Source organism: Pinus tabuliformis, chromosome 1_2 (assembly GCF_031772625.1).
Source record: "Pinus tabuliformis cultivar Carrire ecotype Pingquan chromosome 1_2, CPIR1, whole genome shotgun sequence".
NCBI lineage: Eukaryota > Viridiplantae > Streptophyta > Pinopsida > Pinales > Pinaceae > Pinus > Pinus tabuliformis.
The window spans coordinates 864618694-864633726 of record NC_142298.1 but is presented as its reverse complement, the minus strand read 5'-3'; positions in this window follow the sequence as shown (position 1 = coordinate 864633726).

Below are 15033 nucleotides of genomic sequence, written 5' to 3'. Positions count from 1 at the left end.
ATATCTCCACCTCTATCACTCTATGTCTTAGTTCCTATCTCCCATAAATATATAGAATTAATATATATTATAATATAACAAATTTTATATTGCATTAATCCAAAGTTATTAAATTTAATAATATTAATATTATAATATATTAATATGAGTATTAGATTTAATGATAATAATGAGATATATTATAATATATTATAATATAACAGATTTAATATTGTATTAATTCAAAGTTATTAAATTTAATAATATTAATATTATAATATATTAATATGAGTATTAGATTTAATAATAATAATAATACTAATATTTAAATATTAATAATAGGGTTAATAATTTTTTTTGCATGGTATTAATAATAATTTGGCCCATAGGATTCACCTAAATAAAACCTCTTTTTTGAGTTTTACTAAGTATAAAGAGGTTTATGGAGTAAATATAAAAGGACCTTTTATTTATTTATGATAACTCTAGTTTATTTATATTTTTATTTATTTATCCTATCTCTTTTATTTACCATTTATATTTTTATTTATTTATCATATCTCTTTTATTTACCATGGTATTTGGCCCATAGGCTTCACCTAAATAAAACCTATTTTTTGAGATTTGGTAAATATAAAGAGGTTTATGGAGTAAATATAAAAAGAGGTTCTATTTGTATAATATACCTATACTTTATTTATATTTTTGTTTATTTACAACATCTCTAGAGTAAATATAAAAAATGTTTTGTTTATTTACTATAGATTTGGTTCATATACATTTTTATTTATTTATCATACCTTTTTTTGAGTGTTTGTAATACTCTTTATATTTTAAATTTATATTGTGTTTATAGATAATAATAATTAGATTGATTTTTAAATAGGGTCCACATTAGATTAAAAATGTTAAATGTTAAATGTTAAACATTACATTTACATTTATCTTTGTGTTTACATGTTTATGTATTTTTTTTACGTGTTTACGTTTTTACGTGAGATCTACCCCCATACTAGGTTGTAGAGCGCCTCTCGGCGCAATAATAGTAAACTTGACTACCATGGTGAACCACATTTAGCACGAACATCATGGCCTATGAGTAGGTGACCCATTGTTAAGCATAGTATGATGGATCGCGATTGTTGACCATGGACACCTGTAGTGAATGGTCATGGAAATCCAGAGTTAAACCATTGTTGAGCATCAACAACCACCATTTGAATGGTAAACATAATGAAATCATGGTCAACTATAGACACGCCATAGTCGAAATATGGTCAACCACAGTCAAACCATATTCAAACCATGGTTAGCTATAGTCAACCATGTTTAACAATGGTTGACAATAGTCAAACCTTGGTCAAATTATGGTGAGTCATATGAAAACCATGTTCAACCATAGTCAATCATGATCAACCATAGTCAACAATAGTAAAACCATGGCCAACCATAGCCGTACAATTGTTAGCCGTAATAATTCATAGTTAGGACGTTGTTAGCAATGTTTTGAATTTTGTTAACTATAAAACTTAAACCCAAGGGTCTAGTACATTGATCCATAAAATAAATTGTATCTATCAAACCCCAGAAGAATATCATTACACATATTCAAGTCACACTAGGGTTTAATGTTAATCTTAGGGTTTATGTTTCTAATGGGTTTATTAATCCCTTGGGTTTATAATATGGACCCTAGGGATTCTAATATTTATCATAAGGTTTATGTTCCTGGGGTTTAATATTAATCCTACAGTTTATAATATTAATCTTAAGATTTAATATTAATCCCTTGAGTTTATAATAACTTAGGTTTATTATAATAATTCCTTGGGTTTATTAATCTTAGGGTTTATATTCCTATAGTTTAAGATTGATGCTAGGGTTCACTGTTAATCCTTTGGGTTTATAATATTAATCCTTTGGGTTTATAATATTAATCATGAGGTTTATAATATTAATGTTAGGGTTTAATGTTTATTTTTGGGTTTATAAAATTTATCCTAGGGTTTATATCCCTTGGGTGTATAATATTAATCCTTTGGGTTTGTGACAAAGATTTTCTCAATATGGAATCCAGTCATGGTCAACCATGGTGAAATTTGGTTAAAAAGGGTTAACCATGGTCAATTATGGTCAACCATGCTCCAACATCTTAATACCTTGAGTTGCTAATATTAATCCCTTTGGTTTAATATTATTCCCTTGGGTTTTTAATATCAATCCCTTGGGTTTAATAATATTCGCTTGGGTTTATAATATCTTGGGTTTTTAATATCAATTTCTTGGGTTTATTATTCCCTTGGGTTTATAATATGAATCCCTTGGGTTTAGTAATATAAGGGTCCATATTCCTAGGGTATAATATTATTCGTAGGTTCGTAATATTAATGTTAGGGTTTAATATAAGCTTCTTGTGTTTATAGTCATGGTCAACAATGGTATAACAAGGACCAACATCACATTGTGACAAAGATTGTCTCAGTATTAAAATCAATCACAGTGAACCATCGTCAACCATAGTCAATCATGCTCAACCATGGTCCAACATCCCATTGTGACAAAGATTGTCTCAATATGAAAATCAATCATGGTGAACCATGGTCCAATGTCGTATTGTGCAAATATTGTCTCAATATCTAAATCAATCATGGTTAACTATGGTCAACCATGTTTATTTTAGCATTTATAATATTTATCATAGTGTTTAACTATCTTGGTTTATAATATTTATCTTAGTGTGTATCATAGGATTTTCTCGATATGAAAATCAATCATGGTCAATGATGGTGCAACGTTGCGTTGTGACAAAGATTGTTTGAATATGAAAATCAACCATTGATAACATGGTATAACATCACATTGTGACACAGATTGCTTCGATATGAAAATCAATCATGCTCAACGATGGTCCATTGCCACATTGTGAAAAGGATTGTCTCAATATAAAAATCAACCATGGTTAACCATGTTTATTTTAGTGTTTATAATATTTATCTTAGGTTTCATATACCTTGGGTTTATAATATTAATCTTTGTCACATTGTGACAAAGATTGTCTCAATATAAAAATGAGGCATGCTCAACCATTATCAACCATGGTCAATCATGGTCAACCATGGTTCAATGTCGCATTGTACAAAGACTGTTCCAATATGAAAATCAATCATGGTCAGCAATGGTCAACCATGGTCCAATGTCGCATTATGACAAAGATTGTCTCAATATGAAAATATACCATGGTCAACTGCGGTCAAAAATCATGGTCACATTGTGACAAAGATTATGTCTTGCTCCAATGTCACATCGTGACAATCATTGTCATCCATGGTCAACCATGGTCCAATGTCGCATTGTGACAAATATTGTCTCAATATTAAAATCAACCATGGTCCACCATGGTCCAACATCGCATTGTGATAAATATTGTCTCAATATGAAAATAAATCATTGTCAACTATGGTCCCACGTCGCATTGTCACGAAGATTTTGTGAATATGAAAATCAATCATCGTCAACCATGTCTATTTTAGGGTTTACAATATTTATCTTAGGGTTTATATACCTTGGGTTTATAATATTAATCCTAGGGTTTAATAGAAATTTGTTGGGTTTATAATATTAATCCTAGGGTTTAATAGAAATTTGTTGGGTTTACAATCATGGTCAGCTATGTTCCAATGTCACATTATAACAAAGATTGTCTGAATATGAAAATCAACCATGTTCCACCATCGTCACCAATTGTCAACCATCATCAACCATGGCCAATCATGGTCAACCATGGTCAATAATAATGGTCACATTGTGACAACCATGGTCATCCATGGTCAGCCATGGTCCATCACTTCATTGTGACAAAGATTCTCTTAATATGAAAATCAACCATGGTCAACCATGGTCCAACATCACAGTGTGACAAAGATAGTCTCAATATGAAAATGAACCATGGTCAACCATGGTCCACCGTTGGATTATGAGAAAGATTGCATCAATATGAAAATGAGTCATGGTAAATGATGGTCAATGATGTTTATTTTAGGGTTTATAATATTTTTATTAGGTTTTATATGCCTTAGCTTTATTATGAGCTTTATATGTTTTTCAAAATTCAAAAGCATGTTCTTTTTATTTACTTCCTTAATTATTATTTCCATGACACATTTACTACTTGATTATTATTTCCATGAAACAAATTTCATTAAACAAGAAGTTGTGCAAGTGATTAAACCTTTTTTTGTTGTGAATCCACTTACTGATGTTGCTTCTGTATTGATGCATGTTGTAGTCACCGGGAAATCTAAGTAGGAAGAACCAAATATACATGCATTTCTTTTGCAATGTAGCCTTACTAACATGGATTCGCCAAAATTTATGGTACTGTGAATGCCACATTAAATAAATAAATAAAGATAATAAATTTCCAACAAAATGAATCCAATGTGATTTGTTGGTTAAAGATGGTATATCTTTACCTCTGAAACAAAGTCGTTCATTTCAGTAGTTCTAAAGAGTATCGATACATTACAACAAATATCTTTGTCTGGAATAACCCAGCATGTGAATGTTTTTAGGATACCATGCCAAAGACTCAAGAGTGCCTACTTGATGGAAGTGCAACAAGTTCAAACTCCTATCAGTTATGTTCCAGGTTTCTTTGTAGCAAGCATGTGTAGAAGTGTGACACCACAAGTTACTAGATGACCATGCCATGTCAACCAATCCATTTCATCAACATTGACTCACATGATAAGAGGTAGGGATTCCTTAAAAAGGCTTGGTACATTAACAATAAATTTTCGAAAAGTTGACTTTGGTTGAAACTTCACAGTTCCAATAGTGCAATCCAAATTTTTTTGTCAATCTAATGTATATGGACTGACATAATTTTATTTTTTTAATCAATTGAAAAAGGGATCATGTAATTTCCACATTTCTATATTAATTTTATGATTATTGCAGATATAATTTGGTCATCCAAATAATATTCAAATTCATTCGATTTCATAATCCATTATAAAACACCTACTACTATACAGAAGCTCAAATAAATACATAATGAAAAAAAGAAGTATATAAAAGAAAAAAAAAAAAAACCCAAGTAGTATCCAAAGTGAGAAGAAAACGTCTATTCTATCTAGCAAGTTTCCTTCATCCTTGTACAAGACTTCAGAGTGCGTGAGAGCACAAGCATTTTGGGGATCAAGCAAAATCACTTCTGTGAATCATTCAAATGCCTTCGGAATGATACCTTGTTTATGGAGACAAATTCATTTTCCAACGTGAGCCTCAAAATTGGTAGGCTCTGTTTCCAAAACAATTTCATATAGACCAAGTGCATCTGCAAATTATTCCTTGATCATAGTATATTTCATACAACAATGCATCCTTCCTTTGAAACCTTCTAAGTGATGAGGATGAAGGGGGGGAGGCAGAAATAAGAGAAGAAATAAAAGTAGGGATGGCACTAGAAGTATTGCTCATCGAAGGATCATTCATTGTTCCATCGAAATTCGAAGGAAATGGCTCTTTGAGTGCTAATTGTCACCTGCAAGATCATCCCGCTCCCTTTTGGCATTCACTATAGGAGGCTGAAGAGATGGAGTGACTTGAGGTTCTTCCCATGCCATAATTGGACCCATTCCACTCTTCAACACCCTGAGTTTTCCATATTGCTACACTTCACAACCCTTCTTGGCCAAAATGAAAAAACATGGCCATTGTTACAAACTTATTTCAAAAATGCAGACATATAGTAACTCTGTTGAAACCCATTACCAATGTCAGATTGAATCCATCATAGGGTTTAATTTATTCTATGTAATTGAAAGCCAATCCTAGATATCATAAAAGTTTAGTATTTCAACATACATGATATAAGGACAATGTCATTCCAAAGATATCTGAAAATCACCTCAACATTACATAAAATCCTCCAAAACCATATGTAGAATTTATCAGAATAGCAGGAATTGACCCTAGATGCATATTTCCACCACATTAAAAATAAATACACTAGGTTCAAAATATAGAAAATGCAGTCATCACAAGATCTACGTTAAGGTCATGCTGTTCAAAGGTCTGATGGGTACTTTTTCTCAAATGAAACAACAACAGTTGAAATAAAATTTGATACTTACATGGCTACTTGTTCTCTGATGCAACAAGAATAGTTGAAACAAGCATTCAAAGCTCCCAATAAATTAATAAATTCCTAGAGGGAAATATAAAAGGAAAGAGGAAAAGTCGTGATCACTAAAAAATATTAAGGAGGGAGAGAAAGAGGGATTTGTTGCCTCTTAATTTGGTGACAAATGACAAATGGGTAATGAATAGAGTGGCATAGGTTGTAATAAGGAATATATCACACATTAGATGACTTCTAAATAATATTTTTCTCTATTCATTTTTGTAGTCCTTTGCCTCGAATAGAGTGGCATAGGTTGTAATAAGGAAGAGATCACACATATGATTACTTTTAAATAGTATTTTTTTAATTAATTTTTATATATTTATTTTTGTAGTATTTTTTGTATATATTTATATCGTTTGATTGATTTTTATAGTTTTTTTTTAATTTATATGTTGCTAGGAAAATTTAAGAAAATAGTCAAAACTCTACCTAAACTAAAGCAGTCAAAGAACAAAATACTAATAGATATCGATATAGAGGAATGGAAATAAATTCCTAGGAAATTACAAGATGAGGAAAAGATCATAAGTGACAGTGTAACGTGAGGAGTGGACCTTAAGATACTAGCATGCACAATGAAATATTTATATGCCTTACACCTTATAAATTGTTAATTTCATATTACTAGATGGCATTCCTTGATTAATTGAATTTTATTTTATTACATTCTTCCATACTAATGAATGCTAATAGCGAAAAAGGACCATTTCCCTATGTTCAAGTATTTATTCCATATTGATACACATCCCTTCTCATTTTGTGTATACTTATGTATTCGATTGTTAAAAACTAAATTAGGGAGAAAATGTGGTCATGGTGAAGTTGTTGAGAAGACCCACACCTGTGTGTGTGTGTGTGCGTGTCTGTATTGCTTTTTCTATTTATGCTAAGGATATCGACTATGTTAATATGTGTTTAGGTTAATAATTTTATTAAAATGATGGGAAACTTTTGTGTTGCTTAATTAGTGTTTTTCTCTGTTTCTTAAAGTTTGAACATATGACCTTTTAAAGCTAATATTAGTCCACAGAGCGTTGAAGCTCAACTGTAATGTTAGGCTATAAAAAAACGTGTTTAAGGAAGTATAACTTTTCAGCCAATATTAATAAACTTTGAATCCCCTATCACCTGTAAATTTAGAATGTTGAAGTAACACAATTAAAATGACTAATATAGATGACTGAACCGTATTATTGTAGTACTTGTTAAGTACTCATATTTGTGTTTCTAGACTAAATTAGTCATTCATGTTAGTCATTTTTGGTTGTATACTCATTAGATAGACATATATTTTTAACTTGAGACTAAAGTAGTCATTTATGTAGTTGCTTTTAGTTGGGTCACTTAATATTGTGTATGTCTTGTAGTATTTCACCTGGAAAAGTTGCAATGACTAACTTTTTTAGTCACCAGACACCAATTTCTCATTTTCTACTAGTGATCACATCAAACAAAATCAACCCCAATCAACACATATAATATAGAAAACATGATAAAAAAATAATTAACCATGCTTGAAACAACTCAAGAATAGTTAACCATGGTCATTGTAGTCAACCATGGGCACCATGATCATCCACAGACATCCGCAGTCAACCACTTTATCAAGAATAGTCAAAATGCTCAAGCGTATTCATCTATTTCTAAACATTGCCAACCATGGTAAACCATGTTCATCCATAGTCAAATATAACTGAATATACTAAACCATACTCCTATAGCTGTCTCTATCGTAAAACAATCTAACAATGATAAAAAATGGACAAGAAGTTGAACCATTTTCAACCATGCTTTAAACTAGTTCAAAAATGGTTAAAATGATCATTAATGGTCAACCATATTTAACCATAATTGATCATTTTCAATCATTGTTACTAATGGTCGACCATGGTCACCGATGGTATACCCTTGTTAACCCTTGGTCAATCATCATCAATCTTATCAACCATGGTTAGTCATCATCAACCATTGACAAACATGGTTGACCCTCTTCAGCCATGATCAACGATTGTCAATAATGATCAACCTTAGCCAACTATATCAATACCATAATTAACCATATCTAGCCATAGCCATCCTTAGTTACCAATAGTCTACCATTGTACACTAAAAACAACTTAGGTAGCCACAGTCAACTAAGGTCAAACATGGTCAAACCACTTCCAATAATTGTTTATGTGCTTAAAATGATTGAACATGGTAAACTATAGTCAACATGGTCATCATTTTAAACCATAGTAATATACAGATAAACACTACAAACCTTGATGAACCATGTGCACCCATAGTTATTTATATGATTACCATAGCCAACCATGTTTGACCAAGCTCAATTGTGCGAAAAAATGGTCAAAAAAATTCGAGCATAGTCATACATGCCCAAACATTATCACTCATTGGAATTTTTGTTCTACCATATATTCGTTAGTGTTAAAGTTTGAAAGTGTTTCCTTTTTTACTATCTATTTTCATCTCCATTATCTTTTTGTGGCCATTTTAATAGCAGTGTCAGCGTACTCAAGGTTATTTAAGCTTATAAAAGTCACTAATGATCCATGTTTTAGAATCTATTTTTCTTTATGAATTATAATGAAAGCATCTCTACAATTACATAACCTTGATCATTTTGCAACTAATGTTGAATTCTGGAGCCATATCCATGATTAGACAGGTTGCAATGCATCAACAAAGGGATGAAGGGTATATGAAGACGAAATTGTTTCATCACATGGAAGACTACCCATCGACATGACTTGGCAGGCAATAAATATCACAGGATCTAACAATCAAACTCAAAGTAAAATTCTAAGAATGATGGTGCAATGGTAAAGCAAAGATAAGCATAAGATCACGACGACATTAGAAGAGTGTGCAAAAAGACCTGTTCAATCACGAGAATATGATTCGACAAGAATCCTTCATGATTATCTCTTTCAGTAGCATATCATGAGGACATAAAAGTTCTAATTTAAATATATTTCCTAGATGTTAGAACAACTGTATTTCCTATCAGAATATAACTCTTGAATTAGTTTTAATGAAAATTGTATAAAATCCATAAGGCAAAATGCAAAAGACAGTTCGGAAGTTAAGTATGCTGAGGTTTATTTCCTATACTGTGAACTCTATTTTGATTTAATAGAATCCTCTATTCTTCAATGTGTGACTAAAAAATCAATTGATCAATGATAGAATTACACTCACGGGAGGGCCTCCTCGTAAGTTGTAAGAATATTTAGTTGTGTTTATATTTTATCATAGTGTGATGGTTTCCAAAAGTTTCTTTTCTTCTAGAGTTACAATTACATTTTGATCATTTTTTATTTCAATCTTAGAGCCCTCATAAAAGAAAAATACCAAAAATATTTCATTTTCGTGTGCATTTTATTTCCAGCAATTAAGTTTCATTACTCAGTTAGTTTCAAAGATGGTAAAAGAAATGTCCTTTAGAATTAATTCCCCACATCAGTAATCATTTAGAGTTACAAGTTTCATTTGTTTTTTCTTCTATCAGTAGTTTCATTAACATTCCTTTATGTAATGGTAGTTAATCTCTTTTCTTTCTGCAATTAGAAACTAAGTTTTCCTTATGCAATTTTCTTTTATGAAAATATTGTAGAGGTTCCTTTATGTAAAGTAGAATTAAAATATTTTTCCTGTAATCTAGTCTTAGCATTTGTTTTTATGCAAGTAGAAATAGGTTTTGAATTCTGTAATTAAAATAGATTTTGAATTCTCCAAGAAATAGATTTCAATTCAATTAAGTAATTGGGGTTTGATGTAACATTGAATGGAAATAACTTGTGTGTAATTACTCTCTAAATACCATTCAAACAATATTCCATACTTAGGATAATTTCACACTTAGAATAATTCAATCCGTAGATAGAATTCCTAGCATATATGGTGCACATACATCTCACAAGTACATGAACCTTGGTTGACAATTAATGAAGTAAGTTAAGAAAATTTAAATTACCCAAAAATTTGGCGTCATTGTTGGGGAGGTGTACATGTGATTCCATTCTTGGTTTGCATATTAGGTACATTCAATTTTGTATATGCATAATTAAAGCATTGTAAAAACCATTTATGCATAGAGAAAGGGTTTCTAGGGGTAAATTTGTAAGTACAAGTAGAATTTCAATTCCAAGATCACTACTCATTCCCACCAAACCTCGTAGTGGCACACCATCCACTCATACTCGCATTCCATTATTTGTAGATAGACATAGACTTCTTGAGGTGCATAGATTTGAAATCCATCCAAAATATTCACCAACTTCTTATACCAAAGATGTAGTTGAAGAACCTACATCACCAATAGAAGGAGTAATTTTCCTCTCTTTGACAGGAGAGAAACTTCTAGGACAATAACGAGAGGTTCCTAGTGAGGAAGAAGAAGAATAAACTTATTATAATATACCATTAGTAGAGGGACTAGAAGAAGAGCTAGAAAATCCTATCATAGAACCTTATATTATCTCTAAGGAATCTATAATGGCAGGGGAAAGAGAAGGAGAAGTAAAAAATGTAAATTGTGAACTTAGGATTGGAGGTGTAAGAGGCAGGGGAGGAAATAGAGGAGGACGTGGAGGTCGAGGTGGTAGGGGAGAAGAAAATCCTTATCGATTTCCCATTTTTTATGAGGATACCACACCCAAAATAAAGAACATCTCACCCTTCATACTTCATAATTTCTATGGTTTGAGAAATGAGAAACCTGAACATTTATTTTTGAGTTTAAAATTTTATGTAGATCTTATGACTATTTAATTGATCTTCAAAAAATGAAATCATTTCCAACTACTTTTCAATATCGAGGACTTGAATGGTTCATGGGATTAGGAACACATACTATTAGAACATGGGAAGAAACAAAAATGTGTTCTTAGAATAATATAAGGATTATTCATGACCCAAAACATTAAGAATGAAGTCTATAACTTGACGCAAAAAGAGGATAAAATCCTTGAAGTCCCAGTGGAACGATTTTCTTACAATATTAAAAGGGATAAGATGCATAATTTAGATGATGAAACATTAAAATATCTTTTGATAAAATCCATCAGAGATGAATGGATTGACCTTCTTAATTTAATGGGCAAGGGAGATGTTTCACAACTTTCATTTGGAGAAATATGTGATTTGTGTAAGCATATTCCAAGGGGTAAGGATAGCATTGGTAAAAATCCAAGATATCCGGTGATGTCCAAAATTAGTAAATATCCAGCTAGAACAGGAACTGGAACTAAAATAGGAAATTTTCTTGAGAATTTCAAAACAGAAATCTTAGGGAGTCTTAGTGAACAACTAGATACCCTTAAGATACAAAACAAGAAAAAATATGAGAATGTTGCATTATCTATTTTCTATCCCAAATGTAGGAAGAAACATGCCTTGAGAGAATGTCCCCTTTATAGTATAGAAATTTGTGACATATGTGCTGAAAATCATAATACAAGGGAATACCCCTCAATACCTAGTCTTTAAGTTCTTTTTCAAGATGAAGTTGGAAAAGCCAAGCTGAGCCACTCTATTTTATTGGTAAAAGACAATGGAAAAATCAAAAAACATATGCAAAACCATAAAACAATTGGACTACACCCATGTCTTCCCAACCTTGGCCCTCACAATCTCAAAATCCATCTTGGGCGCATGGTTGGAAAAATCCTTATGGAAAATATGCTCAATATCCTCAATCCCAACAACCTTATCCTTATTTTGCACCACAATATTATCATCCTCAACCAATACAACCTCCTCAATTTCAGAAGCCAAATCAAAAAATTTCATTACAATTTCCTCAAAAACCCAATTAACTACCTACTCAATCGCTTATAAATCCAAACAATAAGAATCAACAAGATATTTAAAATGTTGAAGGAAAAAAACTCAAGCTTGTATGATTACCCCATTAGTTCTAAATGATGTTCAACTTAGATTTAGTAGGGTTTTACAAAAGAAGTCACCAATAATCACCATCCAAAAATCTTAAGAGGATGAAGTTCATGAAAAATATGTAGATCTTGATCATGAAAATATTCCTCTAAAGGGATATTTTCCTATAAAATCAAGGGATGAGAAAATAAAGCAAGCTCCTATATTTCCTCTAGTAGAACAACCTTTTATTTGTTTGCAGGAGCCACCTTTTCCTAAAAGGATCAAAACTATTAAAGTAAGAGAGAGGCAAATTGCTTTACCAGACTATGATATGCTAGATGAACATAAGAATATTTGCATCAAAAATACTTTACTCCAAGCTCTAAAGGAAATTCCAATATTTGCAAAAACTATTAAGGAGCTATGCATTATAAAACTAGGAAGAAAAGGAAAAGATGTTAAAAAAATTCAATTGGTAGGAAAAATTGTTGATATCATGATGGGGAAACCTAGTATTCATAAATATCTAGATCCTAGTAGTCCTATTGTGAAAATTCATATCAATGGTATTAAAATTCCAAACATTGTAATTGATCTAGGAGTAGCCATCAATATTATGAGTAAACAAACAGTGGATCAACTTAAGCTTCATAATCTGCAATATACTCCTAAATTATTACAATTAGAAGATAGATTTGTTATTAAACCAGATGGAGTATTAGAAGATGTGTTCGTTTCTATATATTCTTGGGAATATCCTATAGATTTCGTGATTTTAACTCTCAAGAATAATTTAGGAGTCCATCCATTGATCCTTGGTAGACCTTGGCTAGCTACAGTTGATAAATTCATAAGTTGTATATTTCGTGATATGTAAATCTTTGATGGGAATTCCACTCAGAAATTTACATGGTATCCTCCTGGAAAATCAACAAGTGAAGTAGAATGTGAAATTTGGATAGATAATGATAATGAAGGCCTTGATGATATGCAACCAATTTATACTCATTCAAAACTAGATGAAGAAGATCAATTGATAAATTTAATGAATAATAATGATTCTTCTTCATACTCTGAGAAAGATCAAATTTTTCAAGAGCAATGCAATATTGAATATCTATCATGTTACCAAATGGCTTTACATTCTCTGGAAAAGTTTGGCAATTCTCAAGTAGAAATTTTTCTAGAATAAAACATTAAATATTAATAATAATTCAGAAGAATTTGAAAAGAGAAATTTGATATAGATACTACATAAACACTCTTCTTCTTATACGTGGGAGTACACTGATATGAAAGGAATTTATCTTAGAACTTTTATGCATCATATTTATATTCAAGAAAATGAAAAACCAATTAGACAATCTAAAAGAAGGATGAATCCTAATCTGAGAGAAATTGTTAAGGAGGAATTACATAAGTTATTTCATGTGAATTTCGTATATCCAATATCAAATAGTCAATGGGTTTCACCTTGAGTGATTGTTCCACAGAAAAATGGAAAATGGAGAGTGTGTATTGACTATAGGGAATTAAACATGGCTACTTTGAAAGATCATTTTCCACTACCTTTATAAATCAAGTATTAGATACCTTGGTAGAAAAGATGTATTTTTAATTTTTAGATGGTTTTAGTGCATATAACCAAATCCAAATAACACTAGAAGATCAAGATAAAACTACTTTGACATGTCCATGGGAAACATATTGCTATAGAGTAATTCCCTTTGGATTATGTAATGCACCAGATACATTCTAGAGAGCATTTCTAGGTATTTTTTCTGATCTAATTCATGATTGTGTGGAAGTATACTAGATGGCTTTATTGTGTATGGTGATACTTTTGAGGAAGCTAATGAACATTTGAAAAAAAATCTTATTAGATGTAAAGAGGAAAACCTTTCATTAAGCCACGAGAAATGTTTTATTTTTTCAATGAAGGGATTGTTTTAGGCCATCATAATTCAAATGATGGAATTGAAGTGGATACATCTAAAGTAGAAATAATTTCTAAAATTTGAATTCCCATTTGCCAAAGAGATGTTAGAATTTTTCTTGGATTTACTGGATATTATAGAAGATTCAAATAAAATTTCACAAAAATAGCTTCTCCACTTTTCAAACTCACAAAATATTGTGAATTTGTTTAGAATTATGACTGCCAAAAAGCATTTGAGACATTTAAACAAAATATTAATGAAGCACCAATTCTAATGGGACCTAATTGGTCTCTTAATTTCAACATTTCTACTAATGCTTGAGATTTATCTCTAGGAGCTCCCTTGGGACAAAAATATTTAACTCCTTATTCTATCTATTATACAAGAAAAAAATTTACTCTAGTAGAGTTAAATTACACTGTAATAGAAAAGGAGTTTTTAGCTATTGTGCATGCCATTAATAAGTTTTGTCATTAATCACTTGTTATGAAACTTTAATTCATAAAGATAATTATTCCATTAGATATATAATTAAAAAACCATTTAATAATGGTAGAATTACAAGATGGTTGCTATTGTTACAAGAATTCAACATTAATATTCTTGATAGACTAGGAAAATAAAATATAATTTTTGATATTCTTTATAGAATGCATAATAATAATAATGATGTTGTTGTCAAAGATAAATTTCCTAAGGAATATATTTTTGCAATATCTACTAAAACACCTTGGTTTTCATATATTGTTAATTATTTGGCTACAGGAAAGTTACCTTTACAACTTTCAATGAGAGAAATGAAAAAAATGATCAAAACTAGTGAACCTTATTCTTGGATAGATGGATAATTATACAAAACAATACCTAATTTGATCATCGAAAGATGTGTTTAAGAAGATGAAGTACCTGAAATCTTGAAATATTTCCATGATGAGCCATGTGGAGGACACTTTGGTAACAGGGGAACTGCTTATAAAATCCTTATTTTGGGATATTATTGGCCATCAATTTTCAAGGATGCCAAATAATATGTAAAAATAT